At 47.1% G+C, this 22024-nt stretch overlaps 1 protein-coding gene across 11 annotated transcripts in view; it reads right to left on the minus strand.

Annotated features, from left to right (window-relative positions):
• The window catches only part of NLGN4X (neuroligin 4 X-linked), a 298947-nt gene extending 277615 nt beyond the window's left edge, over positions 1–21332 (minus strand). For 2 of the 11 annotated variants that reach the window (XM_072743580.1, XM_026015323.2), the window contains exons 1-2: positions 20993–21133; positions 20054–20169 (exon numbers count right to left, since the gene is read on the minus strand). The gene's annotated coding sequence lies outside the window, so the exon portion shown is untranslated. Of the gene's footprint in view, positions 1–17931; positions 18208–18604; positions 18647–19996; positions 20170–20378; positions 20439–20992 lie in introns of those variants that run through there. The other 9 variants (XM_072743578.1, XM_026015322.2, XM_026015327.2 and 6 more) reach the window with 9 other exon arrangements.
• Positions 21333–22024: the final 692 nt, after the last annotated feature.

The raw sequence follows: 22024 nt of genomic DNA on the forward strand, positions 1-22024 counted from the left end.
AGAGATGTGCTCCTGGCACCTAGGGGCTTGAGGTCAGGGATACAGCGAAGCATCCTACAATGCACAGGCCAGTCACCTGCATCAGAGAATTATCCAGCCCCAGTATCAGCAGTGCCAAGGGCAGTAAATCTTTGTAAGGGAGACTTATTCCTGTCACCTAGCTGAGCATCAAATCATGTTTTAAATATTATCCAGCACCTGTCACTTTGCAGAAGTCTTTAATGCATCCTCCTTATAATCAATTGCCATGATCTTCTACTTATTGTAATTTAGTATCTCTAATCTATGTGGTAGACATTTGGATTTATTAAGCACACACACACACACACATGCATTCACATACACGCACTGAGTAGGGGCACACCTACCTACCTCTAGCAAAACCATGCCTTTTATTTTATTTTAAGTTAAATCTGTAATATGTATCATTGTTCTCAAACATGCGGCCATGTCGGCAAAGGGCCTATAGGTCACTAGCACATTGAACGATGAGATCATGTTATGAGCAGAGAGCAGATTGGTGGTTGCCGGCGGCTGGACAGGAAGGTGGACATGGAGCCATGCCGGTCAGAAGGCGAATAATCATGGAAATCTAATACACGATTTTGTGATGATAGTGAACAGTAATGGATTAAGTGCTTGACAGTTGTTGAGACTAAATCGTAACTATCTGTCCACCAAAAAGGAATGGTAACTAGGTGACGGGGTGTCATGGAAAGCTACGGCGGTAATCATATTGCAACATGGAAGTATATCCAATCCACGAGTAAACCTTACACTAGAGTTTGATATGCCAATGAGGTCTCCATAAAGATGTGGGAGGGGGAGGATAAAATAAACCAATGGTGAGAAGAAATCACCTGTGGGAGTCCTCTGTTTACCCTTTTGCAGCCTTATTGACGACTGCCAAGACATGGAAACAACCTAAATGTCTATTGATGGGTGAATGGATAGAGATGTGATAGCTTTATATGATGCAATATATTATTCTACCATTAAAAAGGGGGGGAGCACCTGGGTAGCTCACTGGATAAGCGTCTGCCTTTGGCTCAGGGCGTGATCCTGGAGTCCTGGGATTCAAGTCCTGCATCAGGCTCCCCACAGGGAGCCTGCTTCTCCCTCTACCTGTGTCTCTGCCTCTGTCTGTGTCTGTCATGAATAAATAAATAAAATCTTTAAAAGGAAAAAAGAAGGAAATCCTAGCATTTCTAAGAACATGGATGGAGCTGGAAGGCGTTATGCTAAGTTGAATAAGCCAGACACAGAAAGACAAAGAATGTACAATCTGATTTTTATGTGGAGTCTAAAAACAAATGAAAATAACCCAAAGTCATAGAAAAAGAGATCAGATTTGTGGTTAAAAGAGGCAGGACAGTGGGGAGGGGAGGAAATGGAAGAAAGTGGTCCAAGAGCAGGAAGTCCCACCCATACGCTAAGTAAGTCCTCAGAGGTAAGGGACAACATGATGACCATATTAATATCAGAGTTAAGCTGTGTGATACATAGAAAAGTTAAAAAAACAGAGAGAAGAGTTCTAATCAGAAGGAGGATTTTTTTCCTTCCCTTTTCCCTTTTTTTCTTTTCTTCTATTTCTTACTTTCTTTTTCCTTTTTCTTCCTTTTCTTTTTCCTTTAACTGTATCTATCCAAAAGGATGGATGTTAAGAGTGATACTGTGATAATCATTTCAGAATGGGCGCACATCAGACCACCATGCCGTCTACGTTAAATATATATGGTGACAAATGGCAATTACATCTCAATAAAATGAGAAAAATAAGCAAAATGGCGCATCTTTACAGTAGCATAAGAACAGCCAGCTATGATTGTCATACATGAGATTGCTATTCCATAGTCTATCTTTGCCAATATAACACATCCACGGGCTCCAACCAAAGTGATATCATTGGTAGACTGTGAGTCAGCAAAGGGGAACAAGTGCAGTTGTGTGTTGTGTGTTGAATGAAGGAGCAAAGCTCCCTTCAAACCCTATTTCTCATTTTCTCTTGCCAGCATGGTGCATTCATTGGGAACCAGAACAGGAGAGATGCAGGGAACCCACAGAGGCCCCCCAACATACACACACACACTCCTGGCTGTATCCATGCAACTTTCCTCCTAGGGGGAGCACTGCCTCAGGCCACGCGGGCTTACCCCACTGAGGAGTCGGTATCCAGAGACCAAAGACAATGGAGAACACTCATGTTCCTTTAAAAATAATTTTTGAGTGCTACATTTTGCTGATGCTATAACCTACTTTCCTGTTGGATACGTAGAAATAGCAGTTTCTTCAACGAGACTCTGCTATGAAGAGTAAAGAATGGAGAGGACGGCACAGCTGCATCAAATGTTCAGAACACAAATCAACCTACTGTCATGCAAAGCCCTTTTGTGAGTTAGCAAAATAATAAAAAAAAAGTCATTTTCTAGTTTTATGCCTCGGACGTTGATGATATTGGGAAACTGATAATAGTTTTAAGTGTAGTAAAGATAAAATAGATATGTAAAAACAAATAAAAAAAGGTTTTTATATTTCAGAGTAAAATATGGATATAGGTTTAGGTGAATTCCACGGAGCCATATGAGAACAAGGGACATAGGTGAGGTTAAATAGGAAAGATAAGACTATGCACTCCTCATGTTTCAAGCTGACTGATGGGTACACGGGATTCATAATTTCTTTTTCTTAGCTTTTCTGCAAGAATTTTAAGTTTTCAATAGTAAGATATCCAGTCAGATTTCAAGCGCATACAAAAGGAATTTTTTTTTGTATTTTTTTAAGGACACAGACATCAAATCAAAGCTTACAATTCACAACAGTAGACAGAAATACATCAGAAATACACAACAAAACACATCTTGCCCCTATGATGAAGAATTTACATGGAAGGCTTTGAAAATGAGGTATAGGATCAAAACTGAATAAATATCCTAAAGGTAAAAAAATAATAATGATGATGATGATTGGGTTGAGTGATAACCTTCTGTGAGAATAAGTCATGAGAAATGATGCTCAAGAAGATTTGTAACAATCCTCAAGTGGTTTTTGCTACCATATTGCAGGAAGTGTAAAGTTCAAAATGAAATATGCATCGATACACTGTAAAGAAAGATGTGGATGCGTAGAGAAATATTGATACAGTTTAAGTAGTACAATTGGGAACAATATGATGTCGACAGTTACAAACATGATGTCAAGCTGATATAAATCGTAATGCATCCAGATATCAAATGTAGATGGACTATGAATGCAGATGCAGATGGACATATATTCATACACGTATATAGAGAGTAATGGTAATGATACGGATAGATAACTGTCATCTATGTGTAAAACATCCAGAAAATTACCTGCAGAAATGGTACAAATGGTTTGGTGTTTAACCACTGGCTTTGGAACGATAACTCTTCCATTTTTTTTTCCAAATGTCTGTGTTTCCTATAATACTTCTCATTCTGTGCCTATAAGGAAAGCTCCTTGACGGGCACCGGGGTGCGTCAGTAGGTTGAGCATCTGCCTTCAGCTCAGGTCATGATTCCGGGGACCTGGGATCGAGCACCTGAATCAGGATCCCTGCTCAGCGGGGAGTCTGCTTCTCCCTCTCCCTGTACACTTGTGCCACATTCATGCCCTCTCTCAAATAAATAAATAAAATATTTTAAAAAGAAGAAAAGCCTCCTTGGAAAGGGTGCAGTGTGCTTATGTCCTATTCATAAAGTGGACCCGGTTACTGGAATTGCAACAAGACTGCTTCTTAAGATGTACTTAGATGACAGTCACCCCTGTGCCTTTTAAAGTTTTATATATTAACGTGCATACCACGGGCTAAGAGAATGAGGTCACTTTTTAAAGTTCCGATCGTGGTGAACAGAAGCACGTGGCCGTGCAGACAACAGGACCAAATGTAACCTCCGTGGGGCACCACTGGAAGTGTCTGGTCCACAATGTGTTCCTACCACTTCATACATGTTTCCAGAAAAATGTTTCTTTTTTTTTTAATTTATTTATGATAGTCACAGAGAGAGAGAGAGAGGCAGAGACACAGGCGGAGGAAGAAGCAGGCTCCATGCACCGGGAGCCTGATGTGGGATTCGATCCCGGGTCTCCAGGATCGCGCCCTGGGCCAAAGGCAGGCGCCAAAGTGCTGTGCCACCCAGGGATCCCCCAGAAAAATGTTTCTACTAGGATGGTAGGATGGGTGGGGGAAGGAGTGGTGCCCACACTACTCTCCAGATTCACTTTGGGAACAGGAAGGTTGCAAGTGCATGGGAGGAAGCTCGGTCAAAGACAGTGTGCATGTGGCTGATCCACTGAGGGCTTCTGCAAGCTGAACACCCCGGGGCCAGCTGTTTGGACAGAGCTGACCAATGCAATCTACACTCTGAGGAAAACATCAAGGGCACATCAGGTGCCTCCCTTCCCCATAGCTTCCAAGAACACCCATCACCCTCCTTCTACGTCCTAAACCCTGGATGGGATTTTATCTCAACATACTCCTTGACATAGTTTGGGAGTCATCAAAATGCAAAGACTTCTTGGGATCCAACCACGATGGCAAAATAATAAGAGGTAGCAAAAGAAGTAATAGGAATAAAGTATTGGATGATACTACCCCATACTACTGGAAGTATGCACTAAATATCCACAGGCCCATATTGATGTAAATGAATGAAGGAATACATAAATTAATGGGAGGATGGGGCAAATCTTCCCCAGAGAAGAATTCTAAGTCACTGAGGTCGGTACTGCACCATCCAAGACAAGCAGCTGAATTCTCTGTCCTCCCTATGGTGGATGGTCCAAGACATGCAGTTGAATTTTCCATCCTCCCCACACCATCCAAGACAGGCACTTGCATTCTCTGTCCTCCTCGTCATGGATGCACTTAAGTGACTTGCCTCCAGAGCACAGAGGATGGCAAGGTGAGGGCTCAGGAGACTTCACAGTGCAGGAACCTGGCAAAGCACTACGACCTCGGCCAGGTGATCAAGGTCAACATCCCAGGGTCCTGGGATCAGCCCCACGTCGGGCTCCCTGGGAGCCTGCTTCTCCCTCTCCCTCCCTGCTTGTGTGCTCTCTCAAATAAATAAAATGAAATAATAAAAATGAAAATAGTATTGAAAACCTGTCATAAAGGGAAAAACAACGTGTTTTATTTTGTACAATCAGTCAACATGTAAGAATCAAAGGATCAATGTTACAAGCCAGGGAGGTGGGTCAGCCGCCTTCCTACCGATTACATTTTCCATCCAGTGGCATAATCAGCTCCTGGTTTTAATCCTGAGGAATGAAAGCCCCAACGTATAAAAGCAGCAACAACAAAGTTAAAAGTTTAAAATGCCTGTCACCAAAATAAGAAACGACCCGTTTCAAGTGGCTTTGCATTAAAGGATCGTGGGAAAAATCGTGAGTATGAGGAAATGGAGAGAGCTGTACCCACAGCTCCGGGTTCATGTTCGTAGGTAATAATGCAAAGCACAAAGGGCCAGTGACAAAGCCATCAAGCTGCATGTCAAACAATAATTAATTCTGTAGGGACACGGAAAGCATCGCCATGAAAGCCGGGACGCTATGACGCTGCAGGTACCTCAGGTGCACATTACAACAGACCAGCATCCAAAAATAGGAGGGTCCGAGTGAGCTCTGTCGATGCACACCACGGAGCATCATGCTCACGATGAATTCTGCAATGCTTTTTTTTTGGATTTTATTTATTTATTCATAAGAAACGCAGAGAGAGAGGCAGAGGCATAGACAGAGGGAGAAGCAGGCTCCCTGTGGGGAGCCCAATGCGGGACTCGATCCCAGGACCCCGGGGTCACGACTTTAGCTGAAGGAAAATGCTCAACCACTGAGCCCCCAGGTGCCCTTACAGTTTTAAAAATAAGTGACAAGGATGAAAAGTAAACAACAGGGAATCGAGTCAATCACATTGGAATAAGGTGGCACGTGTGACTACACCCCTCGTGGGGAGCGTCAAAAAATAGCATTTTCAATCAATCCGGGACACCTGAAACCAACAGAACATTCTATGTCAATCATGTACCAATTAACTAAAAGCAAACAGGTTCCACCGAGTAAGCTCCAGATTGGGGGATCAGAAGATGCCACGCACCCAGCTCTTTTGGCCACTCGGACCCTTTGGTGACCTGTAAACTCAGGCCGTGGTCGATCGTGGCTCCAAGGTAACAAGTTCTGCTTCCAATTTTGGAGATTTTTTTTTTCCTCCCTTTGGCTTCCTCCCCTGGTGCCTTTCAGCAAAATAATTTACCTTGTGGGATTTTTGCAGCACCGTAAAGAAAAGCAGGTCTCGAAACACGTCGTATACGATGAACCCATAGGACGATTTGGCAAACAGAGATATACGGGACACTGAATTTCAGGCATTCTGCCCATTGTTTCGTGAATGGGTTTTAAAAACTACTAAAAGTACTGACCAGGGGCGGCTGGGGGGCTCAGTGGGTTAAGTATCTGCCTTCGGCTCAGGTCATGATCTCCGGGTCTTGCGATCGAGTCCCGCATTGGGCTCCCTCCACTGCGGGGCGTCTGGATCTCCCTCTGCCCTTCCTGTCTGCTCACTTGCACTCGCTCTCCAATAAATAAATAAAATCCTCAAAAAAATTAAGTGAAAGTACTGACCAGCTGTGCGCGGTCTGGGATAAATCACGGCAGCTCCGTGTGCCTCAGTTTCTTTACACAGCGATGCTGGAATGCAGATGTTCGGTCTCTTGCAAGTCCTAACAATGTCTGACCTTAAAAGATTCCCTAATATTATCAGGAGAATTCCAATATGCTATATGCTGCATGTGGTCTGGGCAATGTAATAGTTATTTAGGCGGGTTTGTGTATTCCCCAAGTTGAGAAAAACGTATACTTTTCTAGAATCATTGCATCCTGTCCCACCTCCCCCCAGACACACACACATGCACACAAATGGAAAGAGACCAAAAGCTTACATAGCATCTGCCTGAGGGGCTGTTCTCAACCTGAAGAGACGACGGTGTGTCCTGTGCAGCAGGTCGGGAAGGCTGCACGAGTGGAGGAAGGAGGCGGCACAGGTGCCTCCCACTGTGACCGGTTCCAGGGACAACCCCTGGAAGGAGGCACCTGTGACACCCACCGAGGCTGCCAGTGACCCGGTGACCATTAGGGCCACACGCGCTTTACTGGGTGCTTCCTCGGGGGACAGGCCGCCACCTGGCACGTTGAAGACCAACCCGGGAGGCGCAATGACCATGGTGTGGCCCCCTCCAGGTGTGGAGCCCCAAGGATGGCCACCAGCGGACAGGAAAGGGAGGCCTCACCCCAGGAAGGCCCGGAGGCCCCGCAGACGCTGCGAGTTCGCAGGCCTTGCAGGCCGGGCTGCGGGTTCTCTGAACCAGAGGCGTGTTTGGGGAGGGGACAGTCAGATTCTACGCTTGAGCTGCTTCCCCTTCGAGGGCTCTCAGCCTCAAGTCACGTTTAAAACAGAGAAAAGGTGAACCGAGAGCTTGGAAAGATCCAGCAACAGAATCACAGCAATCGGCGTCTCCCGATAGGAGCAATACTTTGCAGCGCTCCCTGAGCCTCCCACGGCCTTCCACAGCGCGAGGACTTCGGTCTTTTCAACATCTTCACAAAAGGGGGCACCTACATGGCTCAGTCTGGAAAGGGTCTGCTTTGGGGTCAGCCCGTGATCTCAGTGATCTCAGGGTCCCGGGGTCGAGCCCCGCATCAGGCTCCCCTGCTTCTCCCTCTATCCCCGCCCCTCTGCGGATCAAGTTCCCTCCCTCTTTCTGAAATAAAGAAATAAAATCTTAAAAAAAAAAAAAAAAAAAACCTTTAGCACCACAGAAAGTCAAAAAAACAAAAAGCAAAAAAAAAGTCGTCGGAAAGCTGGGTTTCCCAAAAAAGGTTAAATTATGTATATATTTAAACATATTTGAGTATTTATATGATTTATGGATTTGTTATACAGACACGTATAAATTATACATACTGATGTATACTTACGTATTCACATTTGTATGCTGATATTTTATATATTTATATATCTTGTTTATATTTTAGGATGTTTTATATAGAGGGTATATATAAATTTATGAAATATCAGTATACATGTAGGTTTTATATGTATAAAATATGTATGCACGTTATATATGTTTTATATATAGAAAACCAACATAAAATTCCATATATCTGCATATATAAGACGTCAGTACATATGGCAGGCATTCATAGAAACTAAACAATTTCTGGGGTGTCTGGAGGTCTCAGTGGGCTAAGCGTTCACTCCTGATTTCTGCTCAGGTCATGATCTCAGGGTCAGGAGATCGAGCCCCCACATCGGGCTCCCTGCTCAGGGGGGAGTCTGCTTCTCCTCTTCCCTCTGCACCCACCCCCACAAGCACACACTTTCTGTCAAATTAATAATAATAATATTTTTTTTAAAAAAAAAAAGAAGGAATTTCTTAATAATTTGGATGTGACCAGAGACGTTTTACTGTGAAACTAATACACCCGCTTATGTATGTTATTGTATATAAATTTGGTAAATTATCATGATTCCTATCGTGCATTCGAGGAGACTTTTAAACAATATAATGATATACAGATCCCCGGGTGGCTCAGCGGTTGTGTGTCTGCCTTTGGCCCAGGGCGTGATCCTGGAGTCCCAGGATCAAGTGCCGCATCAGACTCCCTGCATGGAGCCTGCTTCTCCCTCTGCCTGTGTCTCTGCCTCTCTCCCTGTGTCTCATGAATAAATACATAAAAATCTTCAAATATATAATAAATGTATAATAATATATGATAAATATATAATAAATATAAATAAATATAACCATCACATGAACTTGTGGGCCAGACCCTGTGAAACTGCCATGGCAAACTGAATCATCATAAAACACCTTTGCACAATGTTTTAGTGAAGAACCATGTGAACTGTCTTATCATTTGATTTCCACTATGAACCTTGATGGTCATTTATTCATGAGAGAGGCAGAGACACAGGCACATGGAGAAACAGGCTCCCTGCAGGGAGCCCCATGTGGGACTCGATCCCAAGACCCCAGGGTCATGCCCTGAGCTGAAGGTAGATGCTCAACCACTGAGCCACCCAGGCATCCCCCTTTAAAAAAAAAAAAAAAGGTTATTTATTTGAGAGACAGTGAGCAGGACGGAGAGGAAGACAGAATCTGAAGCAGAGTGCACGCTGAGCGCAGAGCCTGATGCAAGGCTCTGACTCCGGACCCTGAGATCATGACCTGAGCTGACACCGAGAGCCTGATGATGCACTGACTGAGCCACCTAGCCCCCACCCCGCACAAGATTTGTTGCCTTATAACTTTGCTCCCTGTGTTTGCGAGGGCTACTAGTCACCCACATACCCCTCCTCCTTCCATGTTGGTTTGTATTGTGCTAAAGCAAATTCATGTTTCTCCCACTTTCTGCTCTGGTGTGCTAGAGCACCTGCTTTATACAGGGATTCCCCCCTTATCTGTAGGAGATTCAGGAACCACCCCCCTACAGTGGATGCCTGAAATGGTGGATAGTACTGAACCCTACACAGAATATGCATGCATACCCACGATGAGGCTTAATATTAAGTATACAGCGGTCCCAGAAGGAGAGTAACAATGGCTCACAGTGCAAGAGAACAAGTATCATGATACACTGTAGCAGGAGCTTATGTGCATGAGTCTCGCACTCTCCGTATACAAGATGTGTGCGGGCCGTCCTGTGCTCAGCCTCCCCGGCGTGCTGGGGTCAGATGATGTGATGCTCACCGGGGGACATGAGGGGAAGGACACAGGTGCTGAGACCCAGCCCAGCGGGATGCTGCTGCCCTTCTGGCGTAGGTCAGGACTTGCTCTGGTTCCTCACCCAGGGGACGGCGGGAAGAGCCCTTCGCATGAGGGGGAGGACTCAGTAAGTGCATTTAACCATTACCCAACTTTCCTATAACTGGGACTTTTTTCCTGGGTCTGCTTTCCCATTTTGCTCACAGAGAAGTCCCTACTCCAGCCTCACCAGCCGATGCGTCCTGCGAACTCTCTGGGCTAACAAAGTCGGCTATTTTTTTGTTTGTTTGTTTTTTCCAAATGTCTACTTTTCATTGATTCTGGTTCTCCAGGGACCATCAATTCCAAATAATGGTGTGTACTGTGATCTTTACTACTGCAACTTTTGCACAGCATGAGCTCGGCACATGTGCCATGTACATATGCATATGCACGTTGATGGTTTGGCAGCCACACATACAGCCTGCTGGCTTACGGCTGGGACACAGGTGTCACCCAGGTGTCCCCTAGGCCAGGCAGCCTTCTCTTCCCCGAGGCTCCAGGTCACCTCCTCACCCCATATGGAACATCCTCTCCCTATTGGTTCAATGCTAGGGTTTTGTCCTGTTAAAGCAGCTAAAATATCACAGTATTACCATGTCCATCTGAGAACCATCGTAGGCACGTCATATTTACCCTCTAAGGCCCCAGTGATTTTGCCTTTAACGATATGAAAAAGATTGCTCAACATTGAATTAAACCACGGTTTTCCCCTAACACTGGACATAGGACCCAAGAGATTAAACACAGACACACTCTGAGAGATTCTGATATGAAACTTTTCTTCTTAATTGCAAGTTCACGTTCAACTGTTCCCAACCACCACACACAACTTTTGTATTTCTACAAAAGTGGTGCAAAATGGCCTTGTCCTATGGAAAAAACAGACATTTCTTTATATCCCTACTTCTTGGCCTTCAACAGATACTGAATGAATAAGCATGATGGGAGGAAAAAATACACCAAGTTCATTTCTCCAGATGACTCTGGCGCTTTAAACCCTCTCCAGTAACATCATCCCACTTCCTGTTTCTGCTCTGTCAATAAAATACAAGGAATGTCAACACAGTTCTGCAATTCTCGTTATGTAATTTGGGTAATGCTCACGACCCAGAGTCTCCAGTTATCTCTCACATCTCTGAACCCATTAGCAAGAGGCTTCTGAAGCCCCACATGTGTCTCCAGGGTGAAATTAGTGAGAGAGGAATGACACCTGAGGTTCTCCGAAATTAGTTAATCTGGGATCCTCCTTCAGGGCCGATCTCTGATTCACGGCTCTTCCCATCAAGGGCTATCACTTTTGCGTGATTTTTTTGGAACGAGTCGCCACCAAAAAAAAAAAAAAGAAAGAAAATTGGGGCAATGTCATCTGCAGGCCATGTTGTATGGCCCGTCCAAGAGTGGCATGGTCCATCCTCAAGGCTGGTTCGCAAAGCTAAGACATCGCACATGGTGGGGAAAAAAGAGATTATACAAAGGTGGTGGAGTATGAGACGATGGTCTGCTATTTTGCAATCTCTGAGATTTGGGGGCGTGAGAATACGCAGTGTCGCTCATGCCTTGGGGACGGTGCCAGAGCTCAGTACGGCCTATCGATTTCCAGAAGGACTGCCAGGCACCGGCTGGGATCAAGGGGAGCAGGGCCACCGCCACATGTTCACACAAGCACCTCAACAACAAAAAGTCTCAGGAGCGCGCAGTTCTTGCTGGAGTCAAAGTCATCTGTTTTATATATATATATATGTGTGTGTGTGTGTATTTACTCAGAGGATTTGCTGGAATGAAAATCAGTGTTTTACAAATACAGGGTTTGACAGCTTTTAAAAACAGAGCCAGCCACACACATATGGCATGTGAAGAATCCTTTCAAACCGTCGTGGAAACTCTTTGCTGCTACGAGTTGCTACTCTTTCCAGATGATTTGATCCCTGCCTCGTACCTAGTTACGTTTATTATTCCTTCAGCCCTTTAAGGACCAGTGAGAGCTCATCACTCAGCAAAACAGAAGGGAGCTAGGAAGCAACAGGAGCAGCAACAGAAGGGAAGCACCCGTAACACACACTGCAAAAGGGGACGGGGTGATACATGCATGAACCAAAGACCCTAACAACTTTCTTATGAGCATTTACACCCAGAGGTCTTGGGGAACTGGCATATTCCACGCTCATCTCTTTACTACCGGCACTAAACTGACGCCCGAGCCTGTAACTGGCACGTCGTACATGCTCAATAAAATAGCATTAAACGGAAGAAGGGGAGGGCAAACCTCTGGTGCAGGAAGGAGCTAGTTTCCAGAAAAACACAGAAATACCTTAGTCCCTCAGTTTCTTTCCTGCCAGGGCTGAGTAGCTCCATTCCTGGATCTACCATATTGATTTTTCCATGTTGAGACCAAGTCAACGGAACCTGTCCCATGATGGGCAGAGGGATGTGCAAATGGAGTGGCATGACGACCACCACCACCATGCTCATGGCCATCACCGGTCACCTGTGGCCTTCTTTCCTGCTGACCTCCACATACCCTCAGATAGTCTGTCTCTTTTGGTGTTTTTTTGTTTGTTTGTTTGTTTGCTTGTTTTTTTGGCTAGGGTATGCATTTTCTTTTCTTTCTTTCTTTCTTTTTTTTTTTTTTTTTTTGAGTATAGTTGACACACAGTGAGTGTCAGGTATTCACAGTCTTTCCTGATAGGAGCAGAACTTGCCTATCCATCCAAGCAGGAAAGATACATGGCTTGCCACATGTTCCCACTGACAGAAGGGCTCCCAAATGGTTCACAAAAGCACACTAAATATCAATTAATTACATTTCCGTGAGAACTGCAATATGCTTGCCACCACACTGGCAGTAATAGATCTTGAAGCGGTAGTTTCTGTGGACCATTAAATGTAGATACTGGGGGCCAGCCTGAAAATGTACTTTACCAGATACGATGCTTTGTTCAGGAAAATGCGGGACTGTCCATCTACCTGTATCTATAAACGTAGTATAAATTTACAATAACTATTGATATAGTAACTCAGGGCAGCCCAGGTGGCTCAGCGGTTTAGCACCACCGCCTTTGGCTCGGGGCGTGATCCTGGAGACCCGGGATCGAGTCCCACATCGGGCTCCCTGCACGGAGCCTGCTTCTCCCTCTGCTTGGGTCTCTGCCTCTCTCTCTCTCTCTGTGTGTGTCTCTCAGGAATATATAAATAAGTTCTTTTTAAAAAAAAAGATATAGTAACTCATTATGTAGGCTATTTATAAAAAATTATAAAACGCATAATTGTGTATATATCTATATATCTAAATGATTTCATTCAGTAAGATATATAAACGCTAATATATATATATAAAAGTTTTCCAATAAATTGTGAAATATTCCAAGTTTAGATGATGAAGGCTTTCTTCATCAATTACATAAACGCAATGATACGTGCAGAGCATATAAGTACAATTACATGATTGTATATAAATATACTCCTACACACTAGAAATCATATACATATTTAGATGAAATTTGATTACTTAAATGATACAAGGTTTCTAGATACGATTTGCCAATAAAACCATCTTATGCAAGAAACAGCTCGTAGTTACATCGCGGCTGTGAGTCACCTGAGGCCACTCAGGTCCACACGCCAGCATATGGATGTGTCAGGGACCTAGGCGTGTTTGCAGTCTCGTCATGTGCGACCGCACTTCTAAAGACCCGTGATCGTGGGTGAAGTGACAAGCCAGGAGAGCAAACCATCCTACATTGGTTCACCCCTGCTGGGGCCGTTGGCTGGGATTCTGCAGTGCTTCCCGGCAGGCGCCACATGAATGAAGAGTCCACACGGAATGTGTGCGACTGTAGCGGAGCTTCCGCAGGAAGGGAAGGACCCAACACCCAAGACCATAAAGTTTTTCAACTCTTGTGGACTCAACAGCATGAAGACACGACTGTGAATCTCTCAACTGTTGTGGCATCAACGTCTGGGAAGGGGTAACATTCTATTGCACTGATCATATAGATGATTTTATCATTAACATGGGGGATCGATACATTGTTAGAAAATAATGACTTCAATTTGAAGACAAAACTTCAGGGAACCATGGAGAAGGTGGATGCTTGCCCATAAATATCTACTCTCCATTTATTTGGGTCTCATCACTAATGAATGTCTCCGCTCTCAAAGGAGGAGCACTCAACAAACACTTTGCAGGTCACCCACAGGATGAATATTTTAATATGACTTACATTTGGGAAAACGATGGAGAGAAGGATGGGCAATGGGGCAAAATCACATCTTTCTTTCTGGTATTTTTTGCGTTGGTCTAATGTGTTACATTGGCTGAGGAAAAAAAAAAACATCTTATGCAAGAAATATCTCTTGGTTATGCTTGTGCATCTGGGCATCTCTGTGCATATAAACACACACAATTCAATTCTTACCACATCCCTTGAGAGGATGATGCATTTGTTTAAAATATGTGGGTTTTTTTTTTTTTTACATTTTGTCACCTAGTGCATTCACAGCTCTACTTAAGTAGGAAGCATTTGCAAACAATAGAGGCACGTGATCTCAATGGGTTCTGGTCTCCGTACCGCCACCCTGCTGTGTCTGAGAGCACCATTCATTGCTGCGGACCATCCAAGTAACGGAACGCATGTCCCTGCCCTGGTTCTGAGCCACACATTGGTGATGTGGAGACAGGAAACAGGGAACATGACACCGAGAGCAAATCCCATCAGAGCTACGGGAGGCCTTTGCCACGCTTTGCAGAAATAAACACCAACCCGCAGAGCTGCGGCCTATCCGTGCCACTCAGTCTCATCAACCGTGGTTCCTTTCTTTTAAAGGATCCCAAACCTGACCAAGAAATGCAACTTCACACCAACCAAATCATTAGTTTCCACTGTACAAAGAGACCAGGCACAGTTCCACGTTTCAAAGCCATGACCGAAGACTCGTATGTAGAGTGGAATGGTGGTGGCCAGGGGCTGGGTGAAGCGAGAAAGAGGCAGAAGGGATCCCTGGGCATAACCACCTTTCAGCTAATCAAGATGAGCAAGGTCTAGAGGGTGGCTGGCACCATTTTGCACCGAGTTGGCCATGCCGGGCTGTGCCCTCAAAAGTTGGCTAAGAGGGCGGATCTCCGGTTCCACGGTCTTACCACGATACGGTAAAATGCAAAAACGCGCCTGGAACGATAAGGTCAAGATCCTGAAACCCGAGTGCTCAGCAGTATGAACCGCACAACCAAGAAGGTCCGACTGTAATCCCAAAATAGCCCTCGGTTACTGTAGCAAGTCGCTATTTATAGAACACACGTTCCAAATAAAGCCACCCAAACAAAACTCTGGATTATTTCCACACATTTCCAAACAGCTGCGAAAGCACATGCCTTTTCATTAACACTATCCTGAATCAAGATCTGTCTCCTGGAGATTTACTCCAGTGAGGCTTTAGGGTTTATGCTTCCTCATTTCGCCCACATTATACAAAGATTGCGGTCTCCCCTTCCGCCATGGGGACAAAACGATGTCGTCTTACTCCACAGTTTACGTTTGTTTTGTGGGGTTCGGTCTCTTTTCCCTTCAGGTACCACTTCTGGGAGGAAGGACATGGGTTTGGCGAGATAAGAGCACCGACCTGGCAACTGGCTGGCCAACCTGCACAGGCAGGGGGAGCTCAGGTAACCACACACCTGGGACAGGTGAACTCCGCACTCAGTGTCTGCAGTTTGAACACAACCCCAAGTGGACTGGCTGTACTCCACCACCAACCTCCCACCCCTGTGAATTTTATCAACCTTTTATGTATTTATCTTGTTTGTTTGTTTGTTTAGTAGAACCTCTGCAGATAGAAAAAGCTTCACATACATGTTGGCTGGAAGGTCATAAATGGCAAAATGGCAAACTCGTAGGCGGTACCACTTGTTTTCTTTCTCCCCCCTCCCTCCCGCTCCCTTGTGCTCCTCTGTCCTCCACAAGAAAAATGAGGGTTTCCCATCCTGCCATTCAGTAGGCAGAGAACAGTGCAGGCTTTGAAAGGCCCAGTGTAGGTTGTTTAGAGAAAAATGATAAAACTGGAAAATATTCATTGAGTGAATGGGGCATGAATGTCCCCCGCACACAACAGATGACCTAATTGCCGAGAGCCACGTGACCTTCCCCGGCGAGATGCTCACTCTCTCTCCCTGAGCGGGCAAAAGCTGTATATTTGATTTGCAACTGGTAGCGGTTTCAAGTTTAAGAAATCAGTTGTGACTACACAGAAGGCACAGTCTGTCTTAACATCGCGATTATTATTTAATGTAATTAAGTAGAACACGAAGTCTCTTCTCAAAGGATACGGTCTCCAGGAAAAAAAAAATTCAAAAAAATAAATAAATAAAGTAAAATAAATTGAGCAACTGGCTTAAACTAACCCCCGAACATATTTTTTCTCATTTGGGAATATCACATATATCGTGAAGGTGGAAAACAGGATAGAAAGAACACAGGCCGGTTTACATACCAAAAAATAAAAATTAAAAAAAAAAAAAATCTGTTCCTTGCAGTTGCAATCAACATGCTGAAATCAGCTCTCACCATGTTTGGAATTTAAGTACTTTTTAACCCGATAAGCCTATCTGCAGAGTGAGAGTTTAGGGACTTAAAAATACTGTTATATTCAAACTTCATTTGCATGAAATAAATTCCATCAACAAGTTGCATCACTGACAATACTCAAGCACGAACTCCACGTTGGAAATGCGGAGTGCCAATTAAAAAGAAGAGAATCTTAAAACAGAAGCCGGATCCCATGCACTTGAATGTTTACTTTTGTGAGAACCATCCCCAGCCTTTTTTTCTTTTTTTTCCTCTCTCTTTTTTTTTCTTTTTTCTTCTTCTTTTTTAGTCTGGGCATAAGACCACTATATTCTAAAGAGTTCTGAAAAAGACCCTTGCACATTCTGAAAGCAATGTAACAGGCTTAGTCGGTAAGCACGCTATCTTTGTGCAGAGACCAGAAGCCTTCCACAAATTACTACAAAGAAAACCAAATGAAAAGGCCAAGTTCAGAAATAAAGAGAAACCTCATATACTTATCATTAGTCTACACAATCCACGCCAAAAAAAAAAAAAAAAGAACTTTCGACAATCCTCAAGTTCATTCACTTGCAAATTTCCTAACAGCTCAGTACCTGCCTTAACCACCTCCTGTGGCAATCACTCATATATCAAGTATCTTTTCTATTCTTAGATTTAGATGAAAAATTAGCAGGACCGCCGGATTTAAGGCCAAACGTACGTTCGGCATTATTGGTTTAAGGAAAAATAGTACAAAAGAAAGCAACGATTCCTTTCCCCCAGAAAAATATGTCAAAACACCTTAAAGTGGGCATCAAAGCACAGCTATTATTATGAAAATACAATTATCATTCAATCCCTGCTCCAAACCATTCTGGTTTCCCAAAGAAAACAATGCTCTCGTTTGAATTCAGTGATTTAAAAGTGATGAAGTCATTTTCGACTTGAACCACGGGCCCTGACTATTTTATTACATGTCAGAGATGATACTCTTTAAAACTGCCATAAATAGCAACCATATGCCATACATACAAGCCACGTATATAAATATAAATATATATATATTGCATTTCCTTGGATAACACATTACTGCAAGTCTAATCCGAAAAAATATATATAAATAGTCGCAAAGCCCTCGTGAAATTATCATGTTCTCGATATGGAGAGAAATGCAAAAAAAAAAAAATCAGATTTTTTTTCTTTTTTCTTTTCTTTTTTTTTGGAAATAAGGGTTGGATGCAACCATGTGCTATCATGCCATCCAGCTTGCTCTCCATCCACACAGGGAAACCTATCTCCTGGCGATTTTCACAATTGCTCTTAACCTCTTCCCACCGAGAACTAAAGGCACGACACACTTTTCCCCTCGCCCTTCCTCTCGCCCCAGCGCCCCTGCAAAAGTGCAGATTTCTGCTCATTTCTCTGGGGTCTGACACCCTCTAGGAAAACGGTGAGCATGTCCCTTCCAAGCATGGAGCTCGGTGAGCAAGAGATGCTGCTTTGTTCGGTCTGAAAGTCAGGTCTTTTTCTCCTGGTCCTTTATTTTGTGGCTGAGCAAGGGTACCTACCAAGCGCGGTCTTCAGCTCGCCCTCGTCTACGCCGCCCGCAGAACGCCCACACAGCCTGGAAATTCTGCATCGGGGTAACTAGGTCTCCCTAAACTTTTTCTTTCTCTCTCTTTTTATTTTTTCCTTCTCTGCGTCTCTCACATCATGCTGAGTGCTGACTCTGGGCAGGGACCTCGCTCGCCCCACCTCTCACTAGGAGACAGTTAATGCAACGCGCCCTTGATGCTTGAAGCCCTGCCAGCGGTGGATCCCTTCAAAAAGCATAGGATATGAGCACATAAAACCGTTCCCCCTCAACTGACCAAATAGGGAAAAAAAAAAAAAAAGAAAGAAAGAAAAGAAAAAAAAAATCAAATGAAAAGGAGAATCCATACTACCACCTTGTGGATTCTTCTCGCAAGAACAGCACCTGCTAGGTTGAATAACCACACACACACACACACACACACACACACACCCTAGTCGGCAGCCCTCACCCCAAATTTAAGTTGGGTCCAAGAGGCAGATTGGGGATGCGCGCCCCAGCTCGCCGGCGCCCCGGGTGCAGGCCTGCGCTCCGCGCGCTCCGCGCGCTCCCCGCGCTGCGACTCCCCGCCACCCCCGGGCCCCCAAAGCCGCCAGCCCCGAAAGAGCAGCCCGGGGCTCCGGAAATAAATACCGAGAGACCCGCACCTGCCGGCAGCGCAGAAGGAGGAGTCGCAGAAAAGACAACCCGCAGTCAAAAAAATAACAAAATAATATTAATAAAAATAATAAAAATAAAAATAATGAAAATAATAATAATAATAATAATAATAATAATAATAATAAAAAGGAAGGGAAAAAATCCAGCAAGCCGCGGGGACGGGGACGGGGAAGGGGACGGGGACGGGGACGGCAACGGGGAAGGGGACGGCGACGGGGACGGGGACGGGGAAGGGGACGGGGACGGCGACGGGGACGGAGAGGGGGACGGAGAGGGGGACGGGGACGGGGACGGGGACGGGGCGGGAGGGATGGAGACGACGTCCCTCGGAGGGAGCGGGACGCGCGCCCAGGTGTCCCCGCCGGGCAGGGCTGCGGGGCCCTCAGCGCCCCGGGCGACAGGGCGCCGTGTGTGCGGCCAGCAGGCGCCGGATCGGGCGCCCGGGCCCAGGGATGCGCGCAGCCAGACAGACCCCGGGGCGGCCCGGGGGCCCCGCGCCCCAGCCTGCGAGCCTGCGAGCCTGCGCGCCCTCCGGGGGCCCCGGGGAGCCGCGGCTGGCGGGCGGGGCGGGAAGGGGGGGCGCGCTGGGAGGCGGCGGGCGGCGGGGCAGCGGGCGGGGGTCCCAGCGCCCCCGAGCCCCCGAGCCCGCGAGTCCCCCCGCCGCAGGGTGCGCGCCCAGCGCTGCGCCCCCGCCGCCCCCGCCCGCGCTTCCGCAGGTCGAGCCACGCGGCCGCAGGGGCGCCGCGGCGGCCTGGGGGAGGGGCAGGACGCGAGTTCGCAGGCCGGCTCCGGGGTCTCCAGGCCCCCCCGCTGCCCCCACCCCCGCCTGGGGCAGCCGGGGGCGATCCCAGGGCCCAGCGGGGTGGGAGGGGGCCCCCGGCCGAGCGGCGCTGGGCGCGGGTGGGGGCGGGGGACGCGGGCCGCCGGCGCTGGGGGTGGCGGGGCACGGGGGAATTGTGCAGCGCGGCCGGCGGCTGCTTCGGGACGGGGGTTCGTGCCGGGCGGCCCGGGGCTGTGGGGGTGGCCCAGGTCGGCCGCGGCTCCCCAGACCCCCCCCCCCCCCGCAGCACAGCCCAGGGTGAGGGTGCCGGCCGGCCGTGCGCCCCGCGGGCTCGGCTCCCGGGAACCCGCTGCCCTGCGGGCACCGAGCGGGGGCTGCATCCCCCGAGACCCGCGCTGGGGCGCCCGGCGCCCGTCCCCGCAGCTACCAACTTTTGTGGTCCTGCAGCCGGGCGGGCCGTGCGAGCTGGGGGCAGGGGGAGGGGGGCCCGTCAGCAGCCGCGTGCCCCCCGGAAAGGTCCAGGCCACAGCCACAGGCTCCGGGAGCAGCGCACCCCTCCCTCCTGCCCGCCGCCGGCCTCCCCCCTACCCAGACGCACGGGCAAAGGGGGGCACGGAGCCCGCTCCCCAGCTTTGCAGAAACAGCTCGAAGCTACCGTCATCGGGTCTCCGCCCGGGGTCTCCGGCGCGCCCGGGTCGCTCCCCAGCGAAGCCCAGCCAGGTCCTAATCAATCACGTGCGTTATTTCGTGCATCACACCAGCCGTCATCTTCTACGGAGCCAGCAGAGAGGAAGGAGGAAAAAAAAAATCGCTTAATGCAACCCCAGCCAAGCCTGTTTTCCTTTTTTCTCTCTGGTTAACCCAAAAAAAGCACCCCAGGAGGTGGTAGCTGACAGTTTCCTTAAAGAAGAAGGAGGAGGGGTTAAAAAAACAAAAAAAAAAGAAAAGAAAGAAAGAAAAAAAGCCCGTTGGTTGCTCACAATCTCCAGAAGTACTCCTGTCTTCATCGCCAGTCCCGGTTTGCAGGGAACTGGCGCTTTTCTCCTGCTCCCTCTCTACTGCAGATAAAATTTTTTTTTTTCCTCCTCTCCCCGCCACACTCTTCTGTTTATTTGTATGGAAGACGGCGCTACTTTGTAAACACATCACACACGGCCCCAGAGCCGTTCAAATAGCTGATTGCAGCAAAATGCTTGCAAACCACAGTGGTCTCGATTTTCTTTTCTTTCTTTTTTTTTTTTAAAGTCCGAAGGGGCAAAAAAAAAAAAAAAAAAAAAAACACACAAACAAACAAACAAACAAAAAACAAAAATCAAATGCTTCTGTGGAGATGTGCATGAAGCTGGCACAGGACACGCCGCACATACATGTCCACGCTCCCACCCACACCTAAGACATGGAGCGGCAGATGGGAGAAAGTCTTGTCCGGATTTGCAAAATAAAATGAAATAAAAAGGCCAGATGGAGCGAAGCCCCCCAACGCTTTTGGTGAGGCTCGTCGTCTTTGCTGGGGAGCACACGCGAGTCCCGGGGCCGAGAAGGCTGTAAAAAGACAAATCAGGAACCCAGAGACACATCTGAAAAAGGCACCTACCTTAGTCGTGGAAAAGCTGCAGTGGCTCCAAGTGTTCTTTTGCACACATCCAGATTTTTCTAGGGAAGCCTGAGTGAGGGTAGGATTCGGGAGGCTGTGTGGTCCAGGAGCCTGTGCTTGCTTTCTCTCGAATCCCCAGCAGATCTGCTCATCCAAAGGAATGTGGGGACCACCGGCTGGTCCTGGTGGAGGAAATTCGTCGTGTCTGCCCCCGAAGAGTCGGGAAGAACAAGCAACACAGTCCAAGCAGGGAGGGCAGACCGAGGTCTGAATAAGAGCTCTGTGCTGAGAGACAGAGACGGGTCTGCAAGGAAAAGGGGAGATTGAAGAGAGAGCTCCCGAGTCTCCCCGGTCCCCCTCTGCTATTGGACCAAACTGAATGGAATTTACAAAGCCAGCAGCCAATAGATCTCCGCACTGGGTCCCATCACTACAGAAACCACATCCACAGCTACAAGCGAATGCAAAGAGCAGCTAATCCCAGTGCAAACCAGCTGTAACCGAGGTCCCCTCCCGGGGCCGGGGTGGCGGAACAGGTGAGCGCGTCACACTGGGCCACCGGGGCTCGGGCGCGCGCAGGCTGCTCTCGGGCAGGACCCTCCCCGGCAGACGCGCTACAGTATTTGCAAACATCCTTAACTCTTGGAGGGTGTGCAGGGCAAGAGCGCCGGCGGGTACAGCCCTTCCCGGTGGCCAGGCTGACAGATGCGTTCCGGTTCGGGGTGTCATGGTGCTTCTCTCTGGCAAGCCAAAATTCTTGGCAGCAAAACGACAGTGAAGGTCTGTAAAGGACAGAGCCTCCTTTACGCCCAGGTGATGGGCCAATACCTTTTGTTTGGTCGCGTTCTTTTCCGAGATAGTATTTTGTTGTTGTTGTTGTTGTTTCATGAATAAAAGAGTGGAGATGTTGCTAGGATTTGGCCAGTTATTTTTAAATAACTCATCTTCACTTGCAGGGTGCAGGAGTTTATCTTTCCCCGGCCAACTTCCAGGGTGGTGCTGTGACCCAGTATTTATCATGGGAGTTGGAGG

Source organism: Vulpes vulpes, chromosome X (assembly GCF_048418805.1).
Source record: "Vulpes vulpes isolate BD-2025 chromosome X, VulVul3, whole genome shotgun sequence".
Classification (NCBI taxonomy): domain Eukaryota; kingdom Metazoa; phylum Chordata; class Mammalia; order Carnivora; family Canidae; genus Vulpes; species Vulpes vulpes.